The sequence below is a fragment of the Mesoplodon bidens genome, assembly GCF_964165515.1.
Source record: "Mesoplodon bidens genome assembly, chromosome: 1".
NCBI lineage: Eukaryota > Metazoa > Chordata > Mammalia > Artiodactyla > Ziphiidae > Mesoplodon > Mesoplodon bidens.
The window spans coordinates 136,248,648-136,269,528 of record NC_138176.1 but is presented as its reverse complement, the minus strand read 5'-3'; the positions used below and the strand labels follow the sequence as shown (position 1 = coordinate 136,269,528).

The 20,881-nt window shown below is 38.9% G+C and overlaps 1 protein-coding gene across 4 annotated transcripts in view; it reads left to right on the top strand.

Moving 5' to 3' along the window:
* CRACD (capping protein inhibiting regulator of actin dynamics) overlaps positions 1-20,881 on the top strand; it is a 317,185-nt gene that overhangs the window by 145,357 nt on the left and 150,947 nt on the right. The window contains exon 1 of one of the 4 annotated variants that reach the window (XM_081227031.1): positions 1,146-1,186. The exons of 2 other annotated variants lie outside the window; for them this stretch is intronic. The gene's annotated coding sequence lies outside the window, so the exon portion shown is untranslated. Of the gene's footprint in view, positions 1-1,145; positions 1,187-20,881 lie in introns of those variants that run through there. One more of the 4 variants, XM_081227030.1, reaches the window with a different exon arrangement.

Genomic DNA, 20,881 nt, shown 5'->3' with positions numbered 1-20,881 from the left:
TCAAAAGATGGCTCTAAATATGTAGGAAAAAGATGCACGAATGCTTCATGGTAAAATGTTATAAGAAACAGCTGATAAAAACTATGCAAATTACAAAGATCCAAAGTTTAAAATTTATAGAAATGCAGATAAATGAATGCCTCAGATATGTGATTGGTATTTGAAAAAGTTTAATAAAGGTAAAAAGATATATATGACATTATGATATTAAGACAATTTTGTAGATTACCTATACCAAGTTGAAAGATGGCCAGAGGAACCTGTGGGCATAAGCTAGAAAAGCTCATGGAATTTAATTTTTCTAAAGAAAGAGAACTTAAAATGGAAATGTGTTATATCTGGCAAAGCAGGAGGATAAACATTGACCTTGTATAAGTGTGTAAATGTTTCAAAAGTTATTTTTGCCTTAGTTTGTCAATCCAGGATAATTTTTTCTCCAATACCTCTATGAGGATGAATATTTGCAAACAATTTTGAGTTACTTGGAAAATAATGCAGGAACAAAAGAAAACATCATGATGATGATGATGGTGTTTTTTAAACCCTTTCTCTTATCCTAAAAATATTAAGAGAAATTAGACTGTAATAACAGAATACAAATCTTGGGTATTAAAGAGCACTTTGAAACAGAAGAGGTGAGATATGATAAGGCTGTAAATTTGGCAAGATATATTTTTTTACGCATAGTTTGGAAAGTATGTCGTTTTACCCAGCATAAACATTGGCTCTATTACTACTAAAAAGGAAAGCATCCCTGAACTAATCCTACCTTTCCTTTTCAGGTATGAGGAATACAGTACATTTCTCCCTGGGGGCAGGGGTCAGCAATTTGATGGAGACTGTAATTCAATGAATTGGCAGTTTTGTAGATTGTGAAATGCAAAAATAATTTCAGTGTTTTATTACAGGTATCACTTTGTCTCCTCCATCTCTTCCATTTTATTACATATTATATGCATCAACATGATGAAAGGTAATGTGTTTTCTTTTGCTGAAGTGGAAGATGTAGAACAGAATTGGTATTATAAGTGTGGGCCACTTTTTTTTTTCCACTTTCAGAAGCTTTGTGCTCATAGATTGTATGCTGTACTTTTTATTTCAGTAACATTTAACAAAATCATGGCCATGGAGGAAATTAAACTTATACAGAATGTCCATGCTGAGTCTCTGAGTGCTGATGTTTCAGGTATGGTACAAAGTGGCTAGTATTGAGTTGCAAATTAAAGAGACAGAAGCCATCTTTTCCCTATTGTTTTTAGTGGATTAACCACAAATAACCCGTGTAATAATCTCAACTGTCTGGAGAGAGGGAAGCACCCAGATGTAAGGGAAGCAAAGCAAAGGCAGCTAAAAGAGTTGCCAATTCATCCTCTAAACTCTTGGGGGAGCTTCCTAGGCTTTCGCTCAGCACCTAGTGATTTTCTCTTTACGTATAATTCTATCATGGTGGATGATCTAACTTCCTAACTCACAGGCACAAGAAGCAATAAATTAGAAAGGAGAAGGAAGTATGATAATCAGACTCACCAACCTAATGAGTGACATTTAAACATGTGAAAGAAGGAGGCAGAATACTTATTTTAGAGCAGGCACAAACATTTTTTAAGGCAGATGGGCCATTGATAGGGACAGACCATCCTGTCTACTTTAGTTTCTCTTCAAGATATCACTTTATTGCATCCAAGCTTAGTAGTAATAGCCCTGAGACATCAAGAACAGTTTATATTCTATTCAATGTATAATCTTTCACAGAAAAATTTTTGTTCAAAATATTTTAGTTTTTAAAAATTTTGATACTGATAGGGATAACATTTAGTTAACCTCTTCCTTCAATAATACCATATAAATAAGCATTATAATATAGTGCATTGAATAAACCCTAAAATACATCTATTTTTATTGCTAGTCATCAGAACATTTTGACTCAACTCCCCCTTCAATTTTTTTTTTTTTTTCTCAAAATTCCTTCAAATGAATTACATGGAAACTGCCAACAATTGGATTTACCCTACTTTCCTTGGCAGAGATAAAAAGGATATGTGTATACTAGTTCATTCTTGCTGGTTAATTTCCTGGGTGTTCTATGTTTTTATTTTGTTTTATTTTATCCAGAGCAGTTTCTCTCCCTTTAAAAAAAATAGTAGGTTAAAAATAGATTACTTGGATGTTATACACTTTTCTCTTTGAGACAGTAGAAATCTCAGTTAGGGTAAGTGAGACCTTTGGCAGACATTCTGCATGATGCCTGCACTAAACTTCCCCTTCTCCCTCTTTACCCCCAATACAAACCCATCCGGCCAATATGACTTTACAGTGTGTTTGTGAAAGCCTGTCCCGAGAGTAACTTCCTGTGACTCATACTGTGAAGCTTTTACTACATTTCTAGGGAGATTGCAAGGTCTGTTAGACTTCCCTATTTCCGTATTGTGTAGGGTAAATTTTTCTTAGGAAATGTATTTTATTTTTCTTGATCAGATGGCTGCCTTGACAACATTATTTATCTTACCTCATTAGAAATCACAATTTCACTTTGCTGTGTGATTCATCTACATAGTTCTACAATTATGTGTTGTTATCTGGGGTATAAAAGTGTCGGTCTCTTAAATTTCTCTTACCGACAAATAAACCAGATTCCATTTTTGGATTAGAAAAAAATGTATGTATACTGCCATATATAGAATGGCAGTACACCTGCCATCTATTTTAAGCTATCATTTCTTTGAAATATAAGAAATTGTTCAGCCCATTGACCATGAACCTCGATAAGAAGATGGGAGAAGGCAATTTTTCCTGAGGGAATTTGTGATATCATAGGTCTTTGACTCTAGCCTTTAATTGGGAAAGAAACAAACCTATTATGATCTCATTCCTACACTCCTGTAATACTGTAAGATATTTCTATCTATCTGTTCCTTGCACAAGGTAGGGGTAGTATATAATACAGGAAAAGGAAAGGGAAAAAAAAGTATTTGCTGAGCTGCTTAGTACCTGTGGCAAAGAAGATACATGAAACCTACATAAACATGCATTCATTCTGTACCTTCAGGAGGTTTTTTTTTTTTTTTTTTTTTACCTCCTGTGTGCCGGGCACTGTACTCCACCTTACTTCACAGGGATCATTTTTTCTTAGAGCCATGGGTATATTGTACACAGGATAGAAAAAGAAAATTTGTCCCTTTCCCATGCTGACTTAAAAAAAAGAAAGGGCAGAATAGAAGATTGGTGTCCTTAAAGTTGAAGGGGAAAATAAAACGGCATAGAGAAGATAAAGTACTTTAAAATGAGACCAAAGTGTTATCTTAGGGCACTAATTTTTGTGCTGCTGATTGGTGATTCAAATTTAGTAAAACCTGAGCAGCCATAGATCACTTAGCTTCAGTCAAAATCTTCCCACCGTTTTCCTTCGTCGAGTGGATTTCCTTGTATTTTATCAGCTCCCAGGTTTTTGTTTGTGTTTTGGTGGGTTCCTTCTCAGCTCTTCCAAGAGCTGAGTGACCTTTTAGGGAGGTCAGCCCCCCCAGCATGAGGCATAGCAGGAAAGACAAATCCTAAAGGAAGTTATGTCCAGTCCTAGTTGCTCCTCCTAAGTTACACTGTCTTGGGAAGATGATCTGGAAAATACAGCCACTAGAATGAGGTGTGGCCCACAAAAATACTGTCAAGGTGCCAAACTGAAAGTAGAAGTGCTGGAATTCTGTGGCAAATATTGTTTAAATCTTTTTCATGCTTTTTGGTGGTATGTTAATTTGGAAATGAGGGAGAGGCTTGGTTAGAGAGAACCTAACGTTTCTTTATGCCCTTAGTTCAAAGTCTGACCGATACTGGCGTGATTAATGCCTCACTCCCTAAGAACGCCTCGAGTTTCCTTCCAGAAAGAAATATTCTCCTCCCTGAACTTCCAAGAACGGATTTCATATCACTGAAAGTTAATGGAAGTTTCTGACTTTTAGACTCCCAGGGTGAGGATAGTGGCTCTTTCCATTGACCAGACTGCCATAATGTGGAAATATTCTTTTGTTCCCATTCTTTTTTTCAATATTTATTTATTTATTGGGCTGTGCCTGGTCTTAGTTGCGGCATGTGGGATCTTTAGTTGCGGCATGAATGGGGGATCTCGTTCCTCGACCAGGGATCGAACCCAGGCCCCCTGCATTGGGAGCGTGGAGTCTTAACCACTGGACCACCAGGGAAGTCCCCCACTCTCGATTTGGGAATAAAAATGGATTTTATTTTTATTATTTCCTTTCAAGGAGTGGAACCTTTAAAACATGCAGAAGTCTATTTTTATCACATTCATTGAGTAAAACAGTTTCACTTGTATCTTGATGACTACTTTGGCTTCTTGATTAGCATCCTAGATGCAATATTTGTTGCAAGTTCTCCTTTCTTTTTGGCTTAGCATTCATATAGGACGTTCTAAAAGAATAACCAGGCCCCAGGGTGCTCTCATCCATTACGTTATGCTAGTGATAAATGGAAGATTCTCTGCTGCTTTTTAATTAACCTAGAACTTATTTTTTTTTCCCTGTGAAATAGTTCTACTCAATGAAATTTTCAGTAATCATCAGCTGGGACCCCAGAAGCTGAGCCAGAATAGAAAGAGAAGGAATGGCTATGTCTCTCCCAATATTTTTTGGGGGGGAGGGTGAAATAGAAAAGAATAGCTTTATTGCTTTGCCAGGCAAAGGAGGCCACAGCAGGCTAATGCTCTCAAAACTGTGTGTCCCTCTCTCCCAATATTAACAGTGTTAATACTAATAAGCATGATGGGAGTGTGGATCACTCTTATGCAGGCTCTATAAGTTGCCTTAGGATAAAAGTCACCCAGAAGTTTTGGATACGCTGACACTGCCTTCACTGATTCTCTAAGAAGCCACTCCACCTGCTCATCAGATATCATTGCCAAGAACAAGGGGTTGCAAAGAGGCTTGTAATGCTGTAGCTTTATGCATCCTACTGTCTTCCAGAGTTTTCAACATGAAATTAATGGGAACTTAACACAGGATACTCTAGGTATTTTTTTTTAAATACATTTTATTGTTTAGAGCAGTTTTAGGTTCACAGAAAAATCAATCAGTGTAGTATTTTAACTTTAAAATTCTACTTATACAAAAATAACTTCATTGAGATACTATACACATATAAAATTTACCTTTTTAAATTGTAGAATTCTGTTTTTCAGTATATTCATGGAGTAGCGCAACCATCACCACTCTAAGTTCATAATTTAAATTTACTTTTAAATGATGAAATTAAAATATCATTTAGAGAATATAAAGAAAAAGAAAAAATATCCTTCAAACTCCCCATTCTGACTAAATTCTTGTCATTTTTGGTACATTTTATTTTAGAATTTTTAGCATTGAGATATTTTTATGAAGAATGATGAGAGTGTTCTATGTCATTATTCAAAATTTTTCTTTTGAGAGTAGATGGCTTTGTCTCTTTAAGCTGCTCCCAGTGTGACGAAGTGTGCTGTGAGTCTTACTGCTGTGTGTACACATGAAATTATTCAAGTGAAGAAATAACTTCATGGCTGTGTATGCTGTGGTGTGATGCTATTTCTCTGGGTATTTGAGCATCCAATGCACTGTTAAAGCTTTAAACTTTTGGTCACTAGTAGTGAACAGATGTCTTTTATTCCATTGTGCTACAGTATGAAAACATTAAAAGCTTAACTTATTTAATAAAGCTGGAATGTCCTTAGATGATTATGTCCCCTTAAACTAAGGGCAGATTCAGTACTAGGCATTGTGAAGGAGTGATTTCAATGAGCATCGGACAGTAAGTATATAAGAGTGAACAATAGGAGAAAGACAGTCAGTAGAAACATAGACAGTGGATCTGAACACATTTACAGAAGTTACACAAATGGCCAAAAAAACATATGAAAAGATACTCTGGGAATGTGAATGAAAACATTTTTTTTTCTGGAATCAGAGTAAGAACAATTGAAAAAAATGGGTTATGTTAAATGCAGTAAAGGACATGGGAAATGAGACACTTATACTATGAGACTGTAATGGTTCAGTCTTTTAAGAGGCTAATTTGATAGCATTTATTTAGAATGACTATCATCTTTAATTGAAGAATAGCACTCTTAAGAATTTTGCAGAAGTAATATCATTATATATAAAAACATGTACAGAGATGTCCATTGAAGCCATACTTGCAATGACAAGAAATTTGAAACAGTCTGTTGCTCAGCAATAGGAAAATTGGTTAAATAAATTATGGTTCAGACAGACAATAAAATGGAAATGGTATAATATATGTATTTCCCAGTTCAGATGTACATGTGAAAAAGTGGAACTAGGACTTCCCTGGTGGCACAGTGGTTAAGAATCCGCCTGCCAATGCAGGGGACACGGGTTCGAGCCCTGGTCCAGGAAGATCTCACATGCCGCGGAGCAACTAAGCCCGTGTGCCACAACTACTGAAGCCCACGCACCTAGAGCCTGTGTTCTGTAACAAAAGAAGCCACCGCAGTGAGAAGCCCGTGCACTGCAACGAAAAGTAGCCCCCGCTCCCCACAACTAGGGAAAGTCCAGGCGCAGCAATGAAGACCCAATGCAGCCAAAAATAAATAAATTTGTTTTTTTTTAAAAAGTGGAGCTGGGCTTCCCTGGTGGCGCAGTGGTTGAGAGTCCGCCTGCCGATGTAGGGGACACGGGTTCGTGCCCCGGTCCGGGAGGATCCCACATGCCGCGGAGCGGCTGGGCCCGTGAGCCATGGTTGCCGAGCCTGCGCGTCCGGAGCCTGTGCTCCGCAACAGGAGAGGCCACAACAGTGAGGAGCCCGCGTACCACACACACACACACAAATTTTTTTTAATTTTTAAAAAATAAATGCATTTGTAGGTAAGTCTGTTTATGTGTAGGAAAACGGGTTGAGGGATATTTTACTTTTGGTTTTATATGATTTTTCAATTGATTGGATTACGAGCGATTTTTACTTTTTTTCCCCCCTGCGTTTTTCAAACCCAAAATTTGGAAAATTAAGTGACATTCTTAAGTCTCTCACAGATGAAAGAATGCAACAATTCGAGCCAGGCTGTTAAAGTATTGACAGGTGGAACTCCTTAAGAAGCCAGCTTTAATGACTAGCTAACATTGATTTCTAATTAGTATATCAGCAGTTTATGGAAAAAGATGTTTCTAAAGTAGATGGAAATAGTGTCTACTCAGGCTAAATCTTTTGAAATAATTTTTAGTTTTTTCTAATCATAAAAGTAAAATATTATAAAACACTTTGAAAAAAATAAGGATATAAAGAAGATAATAAAAATTACCTGTAATTGTATCACGTAGAGATAATAGTAGGCTAAGTCTTAAAACCTCATCTATGCCATCAATTTGAAATTTCAAAACGATTTTATTTTCACAATGAGTGTATGCATCACCCTAACCACCTTGTCTAATTGCTGAATTAGAGGTGGGATGCATACAATCTTAATGAAGTTTCCTGAATGTTTCCTGTAGAAAATTAGCTTTGGTAATATTGCATGTTGTAATCAGAATTAAAAGAGTAGGATAGAAATGCTGAAAGGTAAAAAAAGAAGGGAGCTCAGGTGACAGACAAGTGTGACAGGCAAGTCCTACATTTTCACGTTATTAAAGAAGAGAGTAGAAGTGGCTGTGATCAAACCAGGCAATAAAGAACTTTCCCTTTGTTTCTCCCCTCCTGCTGTTAGTGCTGGCAGCCAACCAACAATCATTGAGGAGCTGGCGAGAGTGGAAAGAACCATCAGTGACCTGAGTCCTTGTGTTATTTGGTACCCGGAGAGTAATTCTCTGAGGGACTTGAACCCTCAAGATATACTTGTAGGAGGAGAGATTGGATTACAGAGTTAACCATCCTAAGCTTCTCACCCCGGTAGTATTCCTTAAGTCTCCCCTTTGCCATGCCAGACCCCGATTCCTTCCTCATGATCAGCCCATATATCACAGGCAGTTCTGGTCAGTAGTTTTTCGAGATTCCTTCCTCCCTTCACCCCCAAGTCCAAAATTGCATAGTGAGCTGTGCTCCCACAGGCTCTGAGTAGTTTCTAACTAGTTTCAGAGCATTGAGTAGTTTCTGACTCCTCAGCACTTTACTATGCCATCCTCACCTTAACAATGGCACATAATTTGTGGGATCCAGGACAAAACAAAAATGTGGGCCCCTTGTTCAAAAATTAAGAATTTTGAGACAGTGTAGGCAAAGCATTAGAACAGGTTGGGGGGGTGGCCTTTTGGAACTGCAGTTTGCCTGCCCACGAAGCTGGCTCTGCTCACCCTAGCCTCACCTCCTGACCAGAGGTCTCCTATTACTGACAGAAGGCTTTTCCTTTTTTTTTTTTTTTTTTTTGCGGTACACGGGCCTCTCACTGTTGTGGCCTCTCCCGTTGTGGAGCACAGGCTCCGGACACACAGGCTCAGTGGCCATGGCTCACGGGCCCAGCCGCTCCGCGGCATGTGGGATCTTCCCAGACCGGGGCAGGAACCCACGTCCCCTGCATCGGCAGGCGGACCCTCAACCACTGCGCCACCAGGGAAGCCCCTCCTTCCCTTTTTTCAATTCATCTAGTACTTAACATCGTATGGGGCTACCGGCCTTCTGATCCTTGGAACAAAACTGTTCTTTGATAAGAACAGGTATTGTAGTGGGGGAACACATTCTTTTTCCTACTGCCCTCCTTGGTTCTCCACCCGGGGCCCTGTAGATTGTACTGACAAGGACAGATTAAGAAGGGGAAAACAAACGTTTATTAACATGTGCAAAACACTTAACACATGGGAGTACCCAGAGTTGAGTAGTTCCAAGGGATGGTTAGAACTTGGGCTTATATAGCACCTTAGCAAAATAACAATACATTTTTAGAGAAGTGACAAGAGAAAGGAAAAGGACTTTGAGTGTCTAGGGACAGCAAATATATGGGAAACTAATGGATAAGGAATAAGAGCCAGTCGGTAAGGTTTGTTATACAGACTCCTCTGGTGCCATCTCTGGGCTGACACAGGTCTAAAGTTGTCTCTGGTGGTTAACTTTTGTCCTTTCTGGTAGAGAGTTAGAGGGGGGACACCTTTATAAATTAAGTCCTGCTTTTAGGCAAATAGGGGGACACAGAGATCTTTTCTTGTGTCTGCTTTTTCTCAGTTGTCTTCAGCTCAAAATAATCCTTATGGTAGAGTGGCATACATTGGGGGGGCCTTTTCTGCTATCCTACAGTGTCCTTTCTGGGCACACGTAGCCCATCTGACACCTTGTACACATTCAGAAAAGACTGCACTTCCTTCCTGCAGACACAGCCCTGTGCTGGGGCTCAGCACTTGGTGAGTGGCAGGCAAGCTGGATTTCATTCACCTCCAGCATGCCTGACTGGGCATCCTCATGCAGGGAATAGCCTGCATAATCCTACACAGTCGCCTTGCCCAGGGAAAAACCTGGCTGATCCCTTGTCACAGAATGGCAAGGTCAACAGGCTAGAATGTCCTTTCTCCTTAATTGTTCCCACATGACCATCCAAATCCCTTGACTTGAGGCTTCTTGGATTTGTACTCTAGGCTAAACTTCTTTGCCCTTTTTATTGGTTGGTTTTGCTCACTTATTTCCAGAATTCCTTTTTTATTATTACAAATCATGTGTTATTGGGATTCATCTACTTAGCTTTGCTGCATGAGTTTCTTTAGTAGCAGGTACAGATCCATTAGACTCTTCTCCCCTTGTTCTGTTTTAAGTTGGTGGGGTTTTCAGTCTCACCCCTAAGATGGTATGTGTTTAAACAAAAGAAATGAATGAAATATAAAAAGAAACATGAATTATACTCTTTACAGTGTTTTGTGATTCCTGGCTAGCTCTGCTTTAGAGTAAGCCAGGGAAACGTGAGGACTGAGGTAAGAGAGGAGAAAAACAAGTGAAGTCAGGTGCTTGAGAGGGTTTTTTCAGACTGGGTTTTGACACGTTAAAAATTAAAAGGACGTCAGATTCCCTTCTTTCCACACCCACCAAAAGTAAATAATGCATACATGCAGAAAGAGTTATGGGAGATGGAATCTGTTCATGTTGGCCATTTAAAACCCTGCATATGTTCCTCCCATGAAATCACAGTAAAGCAGCAGAAGGGCCATGCTGAGTTGCTATCGGACCATGCAGCCTGGTATTCAGATTGCAGTCAAGCCCAGGAATGGGTTGAGGGGGCACAGGGGAAAATCATCCAAAACAGACTAAGCCCCTATGAACTTTGCTAAACTCTTTTATAACCTGTTTAAATGTTTGTGTGTGTGAGTGCATGTGTGTGTGTGAGTGTGGGAACATGTGTCTGTGTGTGTTGGGGAGAGGGATGGAAACTAAAAAAGTCCAGTACTTATTACAGAAAAAAACCGTTTCTTTTATTTACCTGCTTGGATCCTCACATTTGTTTCTGATTTGTTTGCCATTTCTGATGGCAGAAACTCAGGGTCTATGGTTTTGAAACAGATTTCGGTACTCCTGTGGCTTAGTACTGTAACTGTGAATTTAGAGTTATTCTATATGAACAGATTTATAAACAAAGATACATAATATGTGTGCATGTGTTCTTGCTCACCTTTCCTATAGATAGATCTGGAATTTATAGGAATATTAGATTCCTGCCATTAAAAGTATTTAAGGCAGACGAGGAGAATATTTTCTTTGATTTTTATTTGAAAGCAGAATTTCCTTTTACTCTTCCATACTGCTTTGTTTCTGATAAAAGAATTGGATCTCTAGGTTAGTGTGAATTAATATGTGTTTATTTTACTAGTTAGGATATAAGCTTGACCATGAAGAGCAGGACCCCAAATAACAGGAATACAATGGAAATGTATTTCTCTCTCTTGTAACACCTCAGGGATAGATGGTTCAGGACAGTACGGTGGCCCTACTCTGCGACCTAAGTTCCTTCTCCCTTGTTACTTGGCCATCCCTAGTGTGTGTTCCTCACCAATGTGGTCCAAGGTGGCTTGCTACCATGTCCATGTTCTCGGGACCAAGATGGAGGAAGGGGAAGAAAAACAGCATATGCCTTCCCTTTAAGCACACATCCTGGAAGTTGCCTATATCTCATTACCCAGACCTTAGCCATAAATTTCATAGTGGACAGCCAGGCACCTCACTGAAAACCATGCAGTTTAATGTCATTGAAGAAAGGGAAAGTGGACACTGGGGGACTGACAGCTGCCAGTCTCTGTCATACTCATCTCTGAGATCATTCTGTTCCTCATATTTTGAACCCAGAGCAGTATATGTTATATAACATAATTAGCTTATTAAGAAGTTAGGTGCAAGGATCATACACTATGATCAAGTGGGGTTTATCCCAGGGATGCAAGGATTCTTCAATATATGCAAATCAATCAACGTGATACACCATATTAACAAATTGAAGGAGAAAAACCATATGATCATCTCAATAGATGCAGACAAAGCTTTCAACAAAATTCAGCAATGATTTATGATAAAAACCCTCCAGAAAGTAGGCATAGAGGGAACTTTCCTCAACATAATAAAGGCCATATATGACAAACCCACAGCCAACATTGTCCTCAATGGCGAAAAACTGAAACCATTTCCACTAAGATCAGGAACAAGACAAGGTTGCCCACTCTCACCACTCTTATTCAACATAGTTTTGGAAGTTTTAGCCACAGCAATCAGAGAAGAAAAAGAAATAAAAGGAATCCAAATCGGAAAAGAAGTGAAACTGTCACTGTTTGCAGGTGACATGATACTATACATAGAGAATCCTAAAGATACTACCAGAAAACTATTCGAGCTAATCAATGAATTTGGTAAAGTAGCAGGATACAAAATTAATGCACAGAAATCTCTTGCATTCCTATACACTAATGATGAAAAATCTGAAGGTGAAATTAAGAAAACACTCCCATTTACCATTGCAACAAAAAGAATAAAATATCTAGGAATAAACCTACCTAAGGAGACAAAAGACCTGTATGCAGAAAATTATAAGACACTGATGAAAGAAATTAAAGATGATACAAATAGATGGAGAGATATACCATGTTCTTAGATTGGAAGAATCAACATTGTGAAAATGACTCTACTACCCAAAGCAATCTACAGATTCAATGCAATCCCTGTCAAACTACCACTGGCATTTTTCACAGAACTAGAACAAGAAATTTCACAATTTGTATAGAAACACAAGACACCCCAAATAGCCAAAGCAATCTTGAGAAAGAAAAACAGAGCAGAGGAATCAGGCTCCCTGACTTCAGACTATACTACAAAGCTACAGTAATCAAGGCAGTATGGTACTGGCACAAAAACAGAAAGATAGATCAATGGAACAGGATAGAAAGCCCAGAGATAAACCCACGCACATATGGTCACCTTATCTTTGATAAAGGAGGCAGGAATATACAGTGGAGAAAAGACAGCCTCTTCAATAAGTGGTGTGGCGAAAACTGGACAGCTACATGTAAAAGAATGAAATTAGAACACTCCCTAACACCATACACAAAAATAAACTCAAAATGGATTAAAGACCTAAATGTAAGGCCAGACACCATCAAACTATTAGAGGAAAACATAGGCAGAACACTCTATGACATAAATGCAAGATCCTTTTTGACCCACCTCCTAGAGAAATGGAAATAAAAACAAAAATAAACAAATGGGACCTAATGAAACTTAAAAGCTTTTGCACAGCAAAGGAAACCATAAAGAAGACCAAAAGACAACCCTCAGAATGGGAGAAAATATTTGCAAACGAAGCAACTGACAAAGGATTAATCTCCAAGACATACAAGCAACTCATGCAGCTCAATATCAAAAAAACAAACAACCCAATCCAAAAATGGGCAGAAGACCTAAATAGACATTTCTCCAAAGAAGATATACAGACTGCCAACAAACACATGAAAGAATGCTCAACATCATTAATCATTAGAGAAATGCAAATCAAAACTACAATGAAATATCATCTCACACCAGTCAGAATGGCCATCAGAAAAAAATCTACAAACAATAAATGCTGGAGAGGGTGTGGAGAAAAGGGAACCCTTCTGCACTGTTGGTGGGAATGTAAATTGATACAGCCACTATGGAGAACAGTATGGTGGTCCCTTAAAAAGCTAAAAATAGAACTACCATACAACCCACCAATCCCACTACTGGGCATATACCCTGCAAAAACCATAATTCAAAAAGAGTCATGTACCAAAATGTTCGTTGCAGCTCTATTTACAATAGCCATGACATGGAAGCAACCTAAGTGTCCATCAACAGATGAGTGGATAAAGAAGATGTGGCACATATATACAATGGAATATTACTCAGCCATAAAGAGGAACGAAACTGAGTTATTTGTAGTGAGGTGGTTGGACCTAGAGACTGTCATACAGAGTGAAGTAAGTCAGAAAGAGAAAAACAAATACCATATGCTAACACATATATATGGAATTAAAAAAAAAAAGAAAAAGAAAATAAATGGTCTGAAGAACCTAGGGGCAAGACGGGAATGAAGATGCAGACCCACTAGAGAATGGACTTGAGGATATGGGAAGGGGGAAGGGTAAGCTGTGACAAAGCGAGAGAGAGGCATGGACATATATACACTACCAAACGTAAGGTAGATAGCTAGTGGGAAGCAGCCGCATAGCACAGGGAGATCAGCTCGGTGCTTTGTGACCACCTAGAGGGGTGGGATAGGGAGGGTGGGAAGGAGGGAGATGCAAGAGGGAAGAGATATGGGGACATATGTATATGTATAACTGATTCACTTTGTTATAAAGCAGAAACTAACACACCATTGTAAAGCAATTATACTCCAATAAAGATGTTTAAAAAAACAACAAAAAAAAGAAGTTAGGTGCAAAATCTGACATGAATTGCAAATGGCTTCCGTATCACTAGGCAATTCTGATTATATGCCAGTGGCTGCCTGTGGCTTGTTAAGAAGGATTGTAGTTCTGTATTTGCACTGAACAGGAAAATAATTACATGATCAGTAAGTGGTACCTGCCCTGGGCCCAGGATAGGAAAATAACATCATATATTTGTTATCATCATCTTAATTCAGAGAACAACTCTTATAAAGTCATAGATTTTTTTTTGTCAGTAGCACTGTTAAGAGATGTTTTCTTTTTTTCCCAATGATTCATTCCATTGCCACCAAGCAAGTATTTAAATTGGAGGATGTGATTGGGATTTTATATATAAGGGAAATACCACTGACTAGTGGAAAGGCAGGTTCAGTTGAAGGACCAAGTGAAATAAATTTTTAGAACACACAAGAAAACCTGAAGGCACTAAGAGAGCCACCATTATGTGATCATATTCAGAAAAGAAAAGGTGAGAAACAGATTGGTAAGAATCAGTTAACTTTCTCCTTGCTCTGATATTGTTTATATGACTGAGTTTGTAGTTTCAAATTCTGTGTGTGCTGCCTTGTTTTGCTTTAACTTTTTATGTGTCTTGTCTCTTCAGCTAGCTATGTATGAGGTCTTGAGAAAAAGTCTACACACAACCTCTTACACAGAGAGAAAGAGTGCAATAGATATTTGTTGATTGCTGGATTGAAACCATGCATGGTGTTCTAGTTTGCAATTTTTTGTGTGTATTCAAGGAGTTTGCTCACTGCATAAGCGTTACTACCTCTATTTGTCTTCTGGACGCTGAGGTTGAAGGTGACTAAGTGAATTATACCATTCTTCCGGTGGTTCTGAATGCATTATTGATTAGTAGCAGAATTGACTCCTGGCATAAATGGCAGTTGAGGATTTTCTTCCTGTCTTTTACCTTGTGTCGTTTTGGCAGGAGAAGTGAAGGACAATTTTCAAGCCTCTCCAAGCTTCATGATAAATAATTGCTGGATAAATTAGTATCCTCATCTAGATGACAGCAAAACAAGGGGTCAGATCTGGCTGCCCTGATTTTGCTTTCCCTGTGCAGCCCACTGGCGGGAGTCTCCTTCCTTTTGGTTCTGGTCCCAGTTCCTCCCTTGCTGTCTGTAACTGTGGGTGAGTCATGGCAACCTTGCTGCCCTCCTTTTTCCAATTGTAAAAGAGATATGTGTTACCACCAGATGTCTTAAAGTGCCTCCGACTTCTGGCATGGAAGACCCTCTGGAAGCAGGAAGCACTGTTGTCGCGGTAAATGGGCTCTTTGCATGATAACTAACTCATCTTCCCCTCTCCCCTCAACCAGATTTCCTGCTGAGGTAAGGAATGTGGAGTGGGTTTTCTGTTTTTCTCTTGAGCTTTCAGTTCCTTTTGTGTATGTCTGGCCTTGTAAATGTGGTGAATAAATGCTATAATTATAACCCTTTTTTGACAGCTCTGTAATTTAATTGTAATTCACTCTGAGCATCTTTTTAAGACAATGATGTGTACTGAAGATGCAGCTGTTCCAATCTTATCTGCTAAACTGACAGGAATTGTTGGAATCATTGTCCTAGCAACTGTGGGAACTTTCAGTCTATTCGAGGCCAAATACAGGAATATACTCTGTGTGTGGGGGTTCTGTGTGTGTGACCTCTTTCTGTACCCTGGTTTGGCAAAAGTAACAGTGTGATATTTACAGAGAAGCATCATTTAAAATTGGCCTTTGCATAACTATGTAAATTACATATTCTAAAGTGGAAAAACTCTTGGATTTATTTTCTGCAGTAAGCTAAGCTATATACATACCTCTGTTAACATTCAGAGGTATTCCCTCTGGCAACCTGAAGTTGATTCCTGCCAGCACTGGCAGGTGTTCATTGGAAACCCACTGGTCCTCAAATGTTGTTATTATTTCTTAGGGCTGGCATAACAGAGTACCACAGACTGGGTGGCTTAAATAACAGAAATTGATTGTTTTGTTCTTTGTGTTCTGGAAGCTAGAAGTCCAAAATCAAGGTGTTGGCAGGTTGGATTCCTTCTGAGTGCTGTGAGAGAGAATGTTTATTCCTCTCTCGCAGCTTCTGGTAGCTTCAGGTGTTCCTTGGCTTGTACGTGATGTTCTCTCTGTGTCTTCACATCGTCTTCCCTCTATGTGTGTCTCTGTACAAATCTCCCCTTTTTATAAGGACATCAGTCATATGGATTAGGACCCACCCTAAAGACCTCATTTTAACTTGATTGCTTCTGTAAAGATCCTGTCTCCAAATAAGGTCACATTCTGAGTCACTGGGGGTTAGGACTCTTAACAAATCTTTTCTGGAGGGGACTCCATTCAACTCATAACAGATGTCTACTTGAATATGCAGAAATTTTCTTCTTATAATAGCTATAAATAATTTGTGCCCTAAAAGACTTTTGGATGATTGCAGGAAGACTATCACAAGAATTATTTATTTTAGAGTGATATGGTTCCTTTTATTTATTTGGGGCTGTAACATGGAGCATTTAAATCTACTATCTTTCTGATATTTGGCCAAGTAGTTGCAGTGGAGCCTGGGCTGCCTTTTGACCTTCACTGCCCTGAATACAACTTACTGAATACAAGATGTTGTAAAAGAATTGATAATAGCAGGTCACCTCAGAACCTTCTAACTGGTAGGTGACTGAAGATGAGTTCTTCTAGTTGAAGCTGAATAACATGAGTCTTCCCCCAACCCCAGTTCTTCTCTTCCCCACCACTTCTATGCCCTGTTATAAGAGGAGTTTGAATATAATTCAGGAAGATGTTTCTAGTATCAGGAAATTCCTTCATTTGAAGATTCTGGTGGGCTCAATCACAGTTTGTTATGAAACAGAAATTTGAATATAATATCTAAGATTAAGGAAGTAGAATGGAAGGAATGAAGATAGCTTCATGTGATAGAAATAACAGTGAACCGGATATTAGGGAAACAGACTCTGGTCAAGATTCTGCAATTAACTAATGTGACCTTGGACAAGTAAATTCACCTTTCTGTTTACTGACTGTACGGTGTGGGCATTAGATCATTAGGTGACCTTCCAACTTAAAGTCCTGTGATTCCAGAGTCACTGCTACACAAGAAGAGACAGATAGTAATGATTTAGGTCAGTGCCCAAATGTTGTGCTTGGGGAAGTCTTAAAAGGTGTTGGGTCAGAGACTCAACGTAATCTGTGAAAACATAAATGATTATCAGGTGCACTGAGGCTTACACTGCAAGGAGGTAAAATGAGGAAACGAATTGAGGAAATTCGGTTGTAAGAAATATGAGAAAGGAGACCAAAAGATTTATTTGAGTGAAAGAAAGAAAAGGAGGAGTAAAAGCTCTCAGAAACCCACCCATGGCTATGGTAGGCAGGCACCTACCTGCTACCCCCTCTCCTCCAGTACCTTGATCAGTAGCCACACCTGTATCTTTATTACCGCTCACGTGTATTTCTGAAGCCAAATATTTACTTTCCCCATAATCTCAAATATCCTGAACATGCAAGAAAAAAGTAATCAGATCACAGGCTTCCTTTTCTTTCTAGGAGATCAGCACAGGAGTCTAATTAGGAGAACTTGTGATTTCTAGTCTCTGCTCTTGTGACCAACTTTTGGCTCTCCATAAACAAGCTCTTTGAACTTCACTCCTCTCCCTAAGAAATGAGATGGTAGGGTTTTAGTTGGTTTATGCCAAAGGGAAACTTACCCTTATTTGAAGGAGTTGGATAGCCTGCTGGAGCCTGTTGGAGGAAGGGCACAAGCCTCACTGCAGTTCTTGGTGTGCTGTGTGAATAATACAGGATGTTGATTTCAGGACCATCTGCAATGAGGACAAGCCAATAAATTCATTTTAATGGCCTAGTAATTTTTTTGCAAGCCTGGCTTTTGATTTTTTTTTTTTTTTTGAATTTGTTCTTTGAGCTTAGGACTCTTGGAGAAGGAGTTTGTTTGGCTGTAAGGCATGATTATTCATTTATTAAATATTGACTAGAAGAAACAATAGTTACAGAATGCAGTGACACATACTCTATTAGAGGTTTGAACAAAGGACTCTGGGAGCCTAGTGGAAGGGGGGAGATGAGTGCAAGGGGAACACGGTCCCTGAAAGTCCTGCTTGGAGGAAGTTAGGGCAGGCTTCCTAGATGTAGCATTTTAGTTAGGTCTCAAAGGAGGGGTAGAGAGTAAACACTCACTGGATGGAGAAGTGAAAGGAAGTTCCAGGCAGATGGATAACCATGGCAAAGAAGAAAGTGCTTAATGTATTCAGAATGCAGCCAGTAATCCAGCGTGCTTGAGTTTGAGGGTTTGTAGTAAGAAGAGACAGGGCAAACCCCTGGAAAGGGAGTAGATTAAGGCTAGATTATGAAAGATGTCAATGTTGTGCCATGCTAGGGAGCTAAACTTGTGGGGTAAGAGAGACACTGAAAGTTTTTGAACATGAACAGATCTGCAGTTTAGGAAGATCATTCTGACAGCCACATGGAGCATGGATTGAAAGGCCCAAAACCATGGTCAGGAAAATGAATTTGGAAACTATTACAATAGCATATTGAGAAAAGCAAGACACATTTCCTTGGTTCAGGTGCTTATTTCCTCTTGCCTGCTGTTAACCTCTTCAGGAGCTTCTACTCAGGAGCGTTTATCATGGTCTTTACAAGGTTAAGAGCTGCTGCTTTTTTTTTTTTTTTTTTTTGAAGTTCATTGGGTTTTTTAATCTTTCTTTAATTTAATTTTTAAACAGGTAATGAATTTACATATATCAAAAATACCAAAGTTTAAAAGGTATAAAGTGAACTCTTCCCACCCCATTTCTCATGTCAATTTCCACCCCCCACCATGGTACCACTGTTTGTAGTTTTATGTGAATCTCGCCAGAGATTTTTTCATGTATATATAAGAAGAGACTAATCTATATTCTTTCACCCCTTATAACAAATATGTATGCCAGGCACACAGTGCTTTCTGTTTTCACTGGAGTTCTGCACTGTGAGTGTCCTGTAGAGTCTCCCACAGTCTGGATTTTGCTGATTGCATCCCTGCAGTGGAGTTTATATATTCCTCTGTCCTCTGCGTTTTTTGTAAATTGGTAGTTGGATCAAAGTGCTGTCAGATTTAGGTTAGATTTTTTCCCAAGACTGCTTCATAGGTGGTGTGCTCTTCCAGCTAGGGGCAGACAATACCAGGCTGTCTCTTTTTCTGTGGCTTCTAGTACTTTTATGGTTTCATTTTTAACATTTTAATATTTGCCCCACTTGGAGTTTTTCTTGGTGTATGGTGTGAGTATGGTTACAAACTTATCTTTTTCCAGTTGGCTATCCAGTAATTCCAACATTTATGGAATGATCAATCTTTCCCCACTGATTTTTTTTATCTGAATGTTTTTATTCATTTTATTTTTATTTATTTTTGATAAGCATCGTTTTTTCTTATTAGTTATCTATTTTATACATATTAGTGTATATATGTCAATCCCAATCATCCAGTTCATCCCACCACCACCACCACTCCCCGCCACATTCCCCCCTTGGTGTCCATATGTTTGTTCTCTACATCTGTGTCTCAATTTCTGCCCTGCAAACTGGTTCCTCTGTACCATTTTTCTAGGTTCCACATATATGCGTTAATATACGATATTTGTTTTTCTCTTTCTGACTTACTTCACTCTGTATGACAGTCTCTAGACTCATCAACGTCTCTACAAATGACCTAATTTCATTCCTTTTTATGGCTGAGTAATATTCCATGGTATATATGTACCACCTCTTCTTTATCCATTTGTCTGTCGATGGGCATTTAGGTTGCTTCCATGACCTGGCTATTGTAAATAGTGCTGCAATGAACATTGGGGTTCATGTGTCTTTTTGAATTACAGTTTTCTCAGGGCATATGCCCAGAAGTGGGATTGCTGGGTCATATGGTAACTCTATTTTTAGTTTTTTAAGGAACCTCCATACTGTTCTCCATAGTGGCTGTATCAATTTACATTCCCACCAACAGTGTAAGAGGGTTCCCTTTTCTCCACACCCGCTCCAGCATTTGTTGTTTGTAGATTTTCTGATGATGCCCATTCTAACTGGTGTGAAGTGATACCTCATTGTAGTTTTGATTTGCATTTCTCTAATAATTGGTGATGTTGAGCAGCTTTTCATGTGTTTCTTCGCCATCTCTATTTCTTCTTTGGAGCAATGTCTACCTAGGTCTTCGGCGCATTTTTCGATTGAGTTGTTTGTTTCTTTAATATTGAGCTGCCTGAGCTGTTTATATATTTTGGAGATTAATCCTTTGTCCGTTGATTTGTTTGCAAATATTTTCTCCCACTCTGAGGGTTGTCTTTTCGTCTTGTTTATGGTTTCTTTGCTGTGCAAAAGTTTTTAAGTTTCATTAGGTCCCATTTGTTTATTTTTGTTTTTATTTCCATTACTCTAGGAGGTGGATCAAAAAAGATCTTGCTGTGATTTATGTCAAAGGGTATTCTTCCTGTGTTTTCCGCTAAGAGTTTTATAGTGTCTGCTCTTACATTTAGGTCTCTAATCCACTTTGAGTTTATTTTTGTGTATGGTGTTAGGGAGTGTTCTAATTTCATTCTTTTACATGTAGCTGTCCAGTTTTCCCAGCACCACTTATTGAAGAGACTGTCTTTTCTCCACTTTATAGCTTTGCCTCCTTTGTCATAGATTAGTTGACCATAGGTGCGTGGGTTTACCTCTGTGCTTTCTATCTTGTTCCATTGATCCATATTTCTGTTTTTGTACCAGTACCGTATTGTCTTGATTACTGTAGCTTTGTAGTATAGTCTGAAGTCAGGGAGTCTGATTCCTCCAGCTCCACTTTTTTCCCTCAAGACTGCTTTGGCTATTCGGGGCCTTTTGTGTCTCCATACAAATTTTAAGATTTTTTGTTCCAGTTCTGTAAAAAATGCCACTGGTAATTTGATAGGGATTGCATTATACCTGTAGATTGCTTTGGGTAGTATAGTCATTTTCACAGTGTTGGTTCTTCCAATCCAAGAACATGGTATATCTCTCC